This window comes from Bison bison, unplaced genomic scaffold (genome assembly GCF_000754665.1).
Source record: "Bison bison bison isolate TAMUID 2011002044 unplaced genomic scaffold, Bison_UMD1.0 scf7180017864261, whole genome shotgun sequence".
NCBI lineage: Eukaryota > Metazoa > Chordata > Mammalia > Artiodactyla > Bovidae > Bison > Bison bison.
The window spans coordinates 404,501-415,124 of record NW_011494833.1 but is presented as its reverse complement, the minus strand read 5'-3'; the positions used below and the strand labels follow the sequence as shown (position 1 = coordinate 415,124).

At 45.7% G+C, this 10,624-nt stretch overlaps 1 long non-coding RNA gene across 1 annotated transcript; it reads left to right on the top strand.

Moving 5' to 3' along the window:
• Positions 1-5,343: 5,343 nt before the first annotated feature.
• Positions 5,344-8,969, top strand: LOC104994585. Its single transcript, XR_825962.1, has 3 exons — positions 5,344-5,627; positions 6,583-6,645; positions 7,533-8,969. It is a non-coding gene; the product is annotated as an uncharacterized LOC104994585 (long non-coding RNA).
• The last annotated feature ends 1,655 nt before the right edge of the window (positions 8,970-10,624 follow it).

The window sequence follows — 10,624 nt, the reverse complement described above, 5'->3', positions numbered from 1 at the left end:
CTTAGGCAAATTATTTAACTTCTCTGTGCCTCAAATTCCTCATCTAAAAGCCAAGCTAATTCAGCCCATGCATATGCATACTTGCTAAGTTGCTTGAGTTGTGTCCAACTTTTTGTGACCCTATGGACTGTAGCCCGCCAGGCTCCTCTGTCCATGGGATTCACCAGGCAAGAATACTGGAGTGGGTTGCCTTTTCCTTCTCCAAGGGATCTTCCCGACCCAGGGATCAAAACCATATCTCCTGTAGCTCCTGCATTGCAGGTGGATTCTTTTACTGATGAGCCACCAGGAAAGCCCAATTAAGCCCATGCTGCTGCTACTGCTGCTAAGTCGCTTCAGTTGTGTCTGACTCTGTGCGACCCCATAGACAGCAGCCCACCAGGCTCCCCCATCCCTTGGATTCTCCAGGCAAGAACACTGGAGTGGGTTGCCATTGCCTTCTCCAATGCATGAAAGTGAAAAGTGAAAGTGAAGTTACTCAGTCATATCTGACTCTTTGAGACCCCATGGACTGCAGCCCACTAGGCTCCTCCATCCATGGGATTTTCCAGGCAAGAGTACTGGAGTGGGTTGCCATAATTAAGCACATACAATACAACAAAGAAAAAAAACAACCCAATTGAAAAATGGGCAGAATATCTAAATAGACATTTCTCCAAAGAAGACATATAGATGGCCAATAGGCGCATGAAAAGATGCTCAACATCTCTAATTATTAGGGAAATGCAAATCAAAACTACAGTGAGATGCTACCTCATACCAGTCAGCATGGCCATCATTAAAAAGTCTACAAAGAGCAAATACTGGAGAGTATGTGGAGAAAAGGGAACCCTCCTGCATTGTGGGTGGGAATGTAAATTGGTATAGCCACTATGGAAAACAGTATGGAGTTTTCTCAAAAAGCTAAAAATGGAGTTGCCATATAATCCAACAATCTCACTCCTAGGCATGTCTGGACAAAACCATAATTTGAAAAGATACTCGCACCCTTATGTTCCTAGCAGCACTATTCACAAAAGCCAAGACATGGAAACAACTTCAATGTCCATTGACAGATGAATGGATAAAGAGGATGTGGTGCACATATGTAATAGAATGCTACTCATGCCATTTGCAGCAACATGGATGGACCTAGAGATCATCATCCTAAGTTAAGTAGGTCAGAGAGAGAAAGACAAATAGCATGTGGTATCACTTACATGTGAAATCTAAGCTATGACACACATGAACTTCTCTATGAAACAGACACAGACTCCCAGGCAGAGAGAACAGCCTTGTGGTTGCCAAGGAGGGTGGGGGGCGGGGGGAAGAATTGGGTGCTTGGATTAGCACAGGTATGGTGTGGCTAAAAAAGTTGAAAAATAAAGTTAAAAAAAGTTTTTTTAAAAAAGACTTAGAAAGACAACATGAAAATATTAATGCTTGTTATTTCTCAAAGGAGCAACAAAAAGTCATTTTAATTCTTTGTGTTTCAATTTTCTGAATGTTGTGCAATGAACATGAATGATTTGTTCATTATGGAAAGATTATTGTTTAAACACGGGCTTCCCGAGTGGCTCAGTGGTGAAGAATCTGCCTGCTATGCAGGAACATAGGTTGGATCCCTGGATCAGGAAGATCCTCCAGAGAAGGAAATGGCAACCCATTCAAGTATTTTTGCCTGGGAAATCCCATGGACAGAGGAGCCTGGCGGGCTACAGTCCATGGAGTCACAAAGAGTCAGACATGACTGAGTGACTAACACACACACACATCGTTTAAAAGCAGGATACATAATTGTATAGGCAGGGTGTTTCAGTTATGCAAAATAGATGAAAACAGAAAGATATTAATGGGAGAATTGTGGGTGATTTTTTTCTTTATATTTTTAGGTTTTTCCAAGTATTCTGCTCTGAGAGCAATAAGTTGTTTGAGGTTGTTGTTCAGTCACTCAATCATGTGACCCCATGGACTCTTTGTGATTCCAAGGACTGCAGCATGCCAGGCTTCCCTGCCCTTCACTATCTCCTGGAGTTTGCTCAAACTCATGTCCATTGAGTTGGTGATGCCATCCAACCATCTCATCCTCTGTTACTTGAGGACATTGGTTCAAATGGGGAAACTGAGGCACAGAAGACCAAGGGGAAGGCTCTTGGGCTCCACATACACCTCTGCCTGCCTGGCCCAAGCTAGAGCAGTGTGGTCAGTCCTCCCCAGTGATGCCTCCTTTTGGGTTCATTCCTGACCCCTGACTTAGAGCTTGAGGCTGTAAATGACTGTCATATGATAACAGGGTGCAATCTCCAAGCCTTTCATTCTCAACCAAAGAGCAGCAAAAAGAAACCTCAGGAGGAGAGAAGAAACGGTCTGCGGGGCCCCACATGTGTGGGGGTGACATAGAAGATGCTTGACACAGCCAAGGCGTCATCCTGACCATCTGCAGGGGCAGGGAGCCAGCCCTCAGCTGGACCACTGCAGATTCCAGACTGCAGGCATCTCCCTGCTGCAGCTGCCAGCTGCGAGGGAGGGGCGAGCCCTGCAGAGAGACTTGTGCACCAGAGATAGCAACCCACCCATAGCCCAGAGATTCTGGGCCTCCCCAGTCTACTTCCCCAACCAGTGTGGAACAAAATGAACAAGGAACAAACAAAAACAAATTGCCACAAGGACAGAAAAAAAAAAAAAAAAGGAAGAATGGGAGAATAGTACTTTCTAGAAGAGAAGTTAGATCTGATGGTGACAGCCAGTGGGGTTAGGGCAGGGTGGCCCTCTGGGCAAAGTTGGGAGTTAGAGCCACAGGCCAGGGGTCCCCCACTGGCTCCCACTATATGATCCAAGGCATGTGCCCCTCCCAGGGCAGTGCCCTATCTGTTGTTGTTGTTTAGTCGCTCAGTCGTGCCCGACTCTTTTGTGACCCCATGAACGGTAGTCCGCCAGGCTCCTCTGTCCATGGGATTTCCCAGGCAAGAATACTGGGGTGGGTTGTCATGCCCTTCTCCAGGGCATCTCCCTTACCCAGGGATCAAACCCATGCATCTTCTGCATCGGCAGGCAGATTCTTTACCCACTCAGCCACCAGAGAAGCCCCAGTGCCCATCTACAAGAGGCAAATGCCACCAAAGGGTTAAGAAGGTGTTCTTGCTTCTGGAAGGGACATTACAGCTACACATCTGCCCTAATACCCTCAGGAAGGGGCAGGTGGTTTGGTCTTCCCACCTATGCCTGTTCAGACTTGAATGTCAGAGCAGCTTGCTATGGCTGTCACACTCACCGCTTCCAGGTCTGCAGTGGAGGAAATAGTCCCCAGCTCAGCGATCCCCACACAGGGAGGCTGTGGCTGGGTGGACAGTCTCTGCTTTGTCTTGTGCTGTGTGTGAGGACAAATCCAGCCTGGACTGTCTTCCATGTATTTGGCTCTGAGACACTCCGTTGTCCATGTCCTTCTCCATGTCCAGCAGCCCACATGGCCTGGAGGCCCTTCACATATCTGTCCATTGGCCTCAGAGTAAAGTGAACTTGAGGGATTTTTCCCCAGGTGGAATGGAGGCAAAAAGTAATCAGTGGCTCATTGCCATTAAAACTTCAGATATGGTCCTGGAAGTTTTAGAGACATCCCCAGTCTGTTTGAGGATAGTTACTTACCTATCTTTAGACAAGAAATGTGTCTAGCAGTGATTTCAAGGCAAGCCTACGGAAGGAGAGAAACTCTGACAATGTGAATGGTAGGAAGACTCATTCTCCCTTACTCCCTAGCTTCTCAAGTTCACAGGTTGCTATTAAAATTCCACCAGTGGCTTCCCTGGTGGTTCAGGTGTTAAGAACCTGCCTGCCAAAGCAGAGGACACGAGTTTGATCCCTGGTCCAGGAAGATCCCACATGCCACAGAGCAACTAAGTCCATGCACCACAATTCTGAAGCCCAGGTGCAAAGAGCCAGTGCTCTGCAACAAGAGAAGCCACCGCAATAAGAAGCCCGTGCACCACAGCTAGAGACTAGTCCCTACTCACCACAACTAGAGAAAGCTCAGGGGCAGCGATGAAGACCCAGTGCAGCCATAAGTAAATAAAAAATCAAATCCCATGAAATCCTTCCACTGACATCCATTTAACTTTGTAATTTGGTTCAGGTTTAGGGTGTATCCTTCCAGGCCTGTCACTGGGCAAGATAGGGAGGAGGATATAACAAAAGAGTGAGATGTGGTCCCGGGCTCCCCAGTCCAGAGAGGACCCAGCCCAGGAAAAACTCACTTCATGGGCTGAAACTGACCCAGGACAGCTCAGACAACAAGTTCTGAACCATACTATGTGAAACACATCCTAAATTACCATGAACCCCAAAGAACCCACATTCAGGACCAAATCCTAAAATGCACCCCTTGCAAGTGAGTACCAGCCTGGAAAAAGAACATGCTGTGGGGGTGATCCTCTGCCTTGGAAAGAAGGAACTACAGGATGACACTCAGAACCATGCCTGGGCACTCTAGGTTATCAGTGTCCACCGACAGGCAACAGCAGCTGGGCCTTTAAAAATAGTATCCGGCACTGTTTATACGTATTCTACCCTGAGGATAGCACAGAGGAGATGATTCAGTGGACATGAACTTGGGCAAACTCTGGGAGATAGAGAAGGACAGGGAAGCCTGGTGTGCTGCAATCCATGGGGGTCGCAAAGCAGACATGATGTAGAGTCTGAATAGCAACACCACCAACTTACTTCAACAGCACGCAAGCTGCTTGTGGCCGCCAGATCCAACTGCAGCCTCAGATAACACCCAACAAGCCCACCTCTCATTTGTTGCGTTTATTCTCTTAGGAGGCATCGTATTTCTTTCTCTTTTTCTTATATTAATTTCTATTGGAATATAGTTGCTCTCCAATGTTGTGTTAGTTTCTACTGTACAGCAAAATGAATCAGCTACACGTGTACATACATACCCTCTTTGGGGTTTCCTTCCCATTCAGGTCACCACAGAGCTCTGAGTAGAGTGCCCTGTGCTATACAGTAGGTTCCCATTGTTATCTATTTTAGACATCAGTTCAGTTCAGCTGCTCAGTCGTTCGACTCTGTGAACCCATGAACTGCAGCACGCCAGGCTTCCCTACTGTTTTAGACATAGTAGTGTATATATGCGGAGAAGGCAATGGCACCCCACTCCAGTACTCTTGCCTAGAAAATCCCATGGACGGAGGAGCTTGGTAAGCTGCAGTCCATGGGATGGCTAAGAGTTGGACACGACTGAGCTACTTCCTTTTCACTTTTCACTTTCATGCATTGGAGAAGGAAATGGCAACCCACTCCAGTGTTCTTGCCTGGAGAATCCCAGGGACGGGGAAGCCTGGTGAGCTGCCGTCTATGGGGTCGCACAGAGTCGGACACGACTGAAGCGACTTAGCAGCAGCAGCAGTATATATATGTTAATCTTTTCTCTTTGGACGTCCAGTTCATGCCTTCACTGATGTCTCTTCCAATTCTATGTCAGAATTAGTTAATGATTTTAACTAGCTCATTAACAGAACTGGTTAACGATTTATTTTCTGTTTCATATTTAGGTTTTTATTATCGTTCTTTAGGGTAGAACAGATGATACTTCTTTGAGCCCCATCTTGGTACCTCCACAAAGCCAACAGTACAGTCACGAGGGAATAATGGTAAAGACCATTCTCAGTATCTAATGATTGTCCATGCTCTGTCATTTGACTCATACAAGGAGCTCTAGTAAACATTTACTAGCTGCTTTGGAAAGCAAGTGGGTTAATACCTAATGACAACACTGTTACCACTGAGTCCAGGCTCCTACTGCTCATCATAAGATAGGACAATAAATCAAGATATGAGTTGTTAGGGCAAGGAATAGTTAGTGACTTTATTCAGAAAGCCAGCAGTTGGAGAAGATGGACTAGTGTCCCAAAAAACACTCTTTGTTAGAATTCAGACTTCTTTTATACTAAAAGGCTAAGAAGTGAAGACCTTGTTCCAGCCAGACTTTGGTAGAAATGTGCTAATTTCTGCCTTCCTATAGCTATTCACAGATGGGCCTGGTCAGGATGTTTCCTGTGAGCTAAACAAAAGTATTTTAGCTTAATGCTCATTACCTGGGAGGAAGGGTTCCTGCAGTCTTTGTGTATGACTTAAGTTTATAGGCAACATTCCTTTAGTGATTATCTTATAATAGGATACAAAGTTTCTTCCCTCCTAGAGCAGAACTTGCACCTTAGCCTGAGCTGGTTAGATTTTTGTATGCTACTGTTCAAACCTTTGCTCATCAGCAGAATTACAATCCAAACAGTCATTATTCCAGATAGTGATTTGTAGAGTCAATGATAATTCCCATCATGTGTGATAAACATCATGTTTGTGAATAATAATTACATGTAAAGCACAAACATATCCAAGACATACGGCAAAACTGAAATCCACATGCTACCTCCTTCTCAGGGAAGAATGATAAGCAAACCATGTGTTTTGTTTTTATTTACACATCTGGTTCCAAAGCTAATGGTTAGTGTATTTGCCTTGTTAGAAGACCTAGAATTATGAGCTATTTATATGATGCATATGAAGTTGATAAGTTAGTGCCTAAAAAAGATACTTATTTCTATGTAGATGCCCTCATTTTGGACAGAATGGAACAAATGATTCTTCACTTGGATGGAAGTAAACACACAGGTAAGAGGAATTAACTTGCTAATTTTTTCTCCTTTCCTAGTATATATATTAGTCTTTGTGTCCTGTATACTAAAGTACACATGCATTCATACTCAGTTGCTCAGTCATGTCTGATTCTTTGCAACTCCATGGACTGTAACCCTGCAGGCTCCTCTGTCCATGGAATTTTCCAGGCAAGAATACTGGAGTGGGTATACTGAAGTATACTTCCTTCCTAGATGCACTGAAGGAAGGGCAGTCTCAATCAGTACACGTCTGATATAGAGATTTTAAAACTAATTTTCAAATACAAAAGCAAGAGTTTCGTATCGCCAATATAAAATTAGGCCTTGCCAAGTCTGGTTCATTATAGTTTTGCCTTTCACCACTAACCTAAAATAATTTTTATTAAAAAAATATTTTTATACTCATTTGGCTGCACCACACTGCATGTGGGATCTTAGCTTCCTGACTAGGATGGAACTTGCATTGTTTGCATTGGAAGCACGGAATCTTAAACCACCGGACTGCCAGGGAGGTTCCTTTAAAATGAATTTTTAATCCAGATATCCAAGAACCAGCAAAGAGAAGCAATCATGCTTTCTGCTTACAATGAATTACTGTGAATTATTTCTAAAAAGATATATTTAAAATTGTTGTTTAGTGTCCGACTCTTTGCGACCCCATGCACTGCAGCCCGTCAGGCTCCTCTGTCCATGGGATTCTCCAGGCAGGAGTACTGGAGTAGATAGCCATTTTCTTCTCCAGGGGATTTTCCCGACCCAGGGATCGAACCCACATCCTCTGTGTTGACAGGCATCCCCTGGGAAGCCAGTGGATCCCTTTAGGGAGCTATTATTCAGCCTACCACAATCCTGATCTAACCTTACCTACACTGTGATTTATAGGCACCTTCTTAAAGAGATGGAGCAAAGATAAACCTCGGATGGTGGAGCCGTAATTACAGTCTGAGTATCCTGGTTTGGTACTGAAGACGGGGCTGGATCGGCAGTGGAAAGTTCGGATGACATTCCGACACCTGGAGTAGGATGGCCCAGAGAGCAGCCACTGTGGGACTGCGTGTATTCCTACCCCGATGCCCTGAAGGAAAGGCAGCCTCCAAATTGCTTCAGCTCCTCATCTCCTAACCTGGAGGTGCTTCACTCCCTTCCCTCCTCCACACTCAAGCACTCTTTCTTGTTCCTAAGAGAAAGGCTTAGAAGTGACTCATTTTGTAGCCTTTCTGCTCTCAGGGTACCTTGAGGTCCCCTGGAAATGAAAGGATTGGAAGCAACCAGCTTACTTTTCCTCGAATGCCCAAACACTAAGGGGAAATCCACACTGGGGAGACACTCTCTCCGGCTTTGTCAGATACAAAAGGACAGAGCAGTAAATGCACCCCTTCTCCCCTCGCTGGGCCCCTACTGGGCTCATTCTTGAGTGTTTGTCCTATTCTTAGCAACAAAGCCAGTTTCTCCAAGGGTCAAATCTTGTGGTTTTATTTTCTGGCTTTGCTCCACTCTTTTCTGGGATGGCCCTAATCCCTGGGCCTCAGCATCCCCACCTTGTAATTAACTGGGTTACACTCAGGTGATTATAGATGGGGAAGATTGTGTACTTGCAGCCTTCCAGTGCGACTCCCTCATTGTGCAGATAAGGAGATTGAGGCTCAGAGAAGGGAAGTGGCTTGGCAGGGGTCACCCAGGGGTTGTGTGTTAAGTTTCTGTGTGTCTTTTCTCATTTTCTTCTTTTAAAAAAATATTTATTTATTGGTTTCACTGGGTCTTAGTTGGGGCACGTGGGATCTAGTTGCCAGACCCCTGGACTGGGAGCATGAAGTCCTAGCCACTGGACCACAGGGAAGTCCAGTTTCTGTGTGTCTTTGTCCTGTCTCCTCAGTAACTCCATGGCAGGGGCTATGTTTTGCCTGCTTTTTTAGTCCCTTCAGGGACCCAGGTCCAGAGTAGGGTTTGTAGACACTGGCTGATTTGGGAGGACTGATGGATGAACACCAGACTGGTTGGAGAAAAGTTGTCAAGAGTGAGCCAGACTGTGAAGCTGGCCCATGGAGGCAAGTGTGGTGGGGGCTTTGGGGAGCCGCTCACCAGCTAGGTGATGGTGGACAAGTTTCTTGATTTTTCTAAACCTCTGTTTTTTCAACTATGAAATGCAGATGATAATTCTTACTCCACGTGGTTGGAAGAGTTAATAAGATTTAATAAGCCTGATACACTTGATTGTTGTTGTTTAGTCACACTCAGTTGTTGTGGTTTATTGCTAAGCCAGGGGCTTCCCAGGTGATGCTGGTGGTAAAGAACCTGCCTGCCGATGCAAGAGATGTAAGAGATGCAGGTTTGATCCCTGGGTCAGGAAGATCCCCTGGAGAAGGAAATGGCAACCCACTCCAGTATTCTAGCCTGGAGAATCCCATGGACAGAGAAACCTGGCAGGCTACAGTCCATGGGGTCACAAAGTAACTGAAGAGACTTAGCACAAATGCGTCGCTAAGCTATATTGACTCTCTGTGACCCAGTGGACTGTAGTCTGCCAGGATCCTCTATCCGTGGGATTCTCCAGGCAAGAATACTGGAGTGGGTTGCCATTTCTACCTTCAGGGGATCTTCCTGACCCAAGGATTGAACCTGTGTCTCCTGCAACGGCAGGCAGATTCTTTATCGTGGAGCCACCAGGGAAGTGGAGAAATGGAATAATACCTGCCAAATCAGTACATGAAGTATGTCACAGTCATCAGCAGTTGCAGCCACCATGGATGGTGAGCTGGTGAGCCCAGAGGGAACTCAGAAAGGAAAGAATACCTGCCATCTAGCAATCATCAGACTGCAGCCGCAGCGAGCCCCAAGGAAACTCGGGATTCTGGCCCCAGATAACTAAGGTACATTTCAAAAGAATGATTTCAATGAACCCAGACTCTTGCATTTTCCCATACATAGAAAAGCACTCAATTCCTTAACGCGGGTTATCTGGTTTTCTTTAACTAGCAATAATCTTTTGATGTTCAGATTACCTGCCCTTTGTTGTGAAACTTCTATATAACTTGGCTCCCCCTCGCCTTCCCCGCTCCAACTCATTTCCTTGAGCAGTTCTCTCAGGGTTACTTGAGATGCTGTCTCCTGGGCTTAAGTCATAAAAATTCCTACTGAATAAACATAACTCTCAACTTTTAGGTTGTGAGTGTTTTTAAGTTTAAAGTTGTTCACTGGAGCTTTATGAACTTTTATTATGAAGCTTCAGTTTCATCATGTAAGTGCCATTGTGGGGGCTGTAATAGGAAAGAAACTACGATACACACACACACATATACACACACACAGGCTACTGAAATTGCTGCCTCTGATCTCAGGAAGTTGGAGGAGGAAGGATGACTGGAGAAGGACATAAGAAAAGAAAGCCACCGCCAGTGAAAATAGTGGGGTAGCCCTTGCAGGAGGAGAGACAGTATAGCTGAGAGCACCGGCTGGGTGTTCAGTCTGCAAGGAGATGTTGGTTAAGCGCATGGACTGGGAGTAGTATTAACAAACAAATGGAGAGAGGATTTGTTGTTGTTGTTTAGACACTAAGTTGTGTTCGACTCTTTGTGACCCCATGGACTGTAGCCCGCCAGGCGCCTCTGTGCATGGGACTTCCCAGGCAAGAATACTGGAGTGGGTTGCCTTTTCCTTCTCCAGGGGATCTTCCTGACACAGATCGAAATCGCGTCTCCTGCTTGGCAGGCAGATTCTTTGCTACTGAGCCACCAGGGAAGCCCAAAATGAGGGTAACTGTCCACATCTCTCAAGGTGGGTACAGACCTCGCTGTGGATTCACTAAAATGTTCTACGTGATGTGACTGTTGTGTCGAAGGAACTCGGTAAGATACACCGTCCATTAGCATCAGCGTGGTTCCGGAAAGCGCCCTAGAGGAAAGAGGAAGAGCAGGAGAGGGTGACAGTGATGGAAGGGGGATTTTTCTGGTTGGAGCAGGCTGGGGAATGAGTGATGG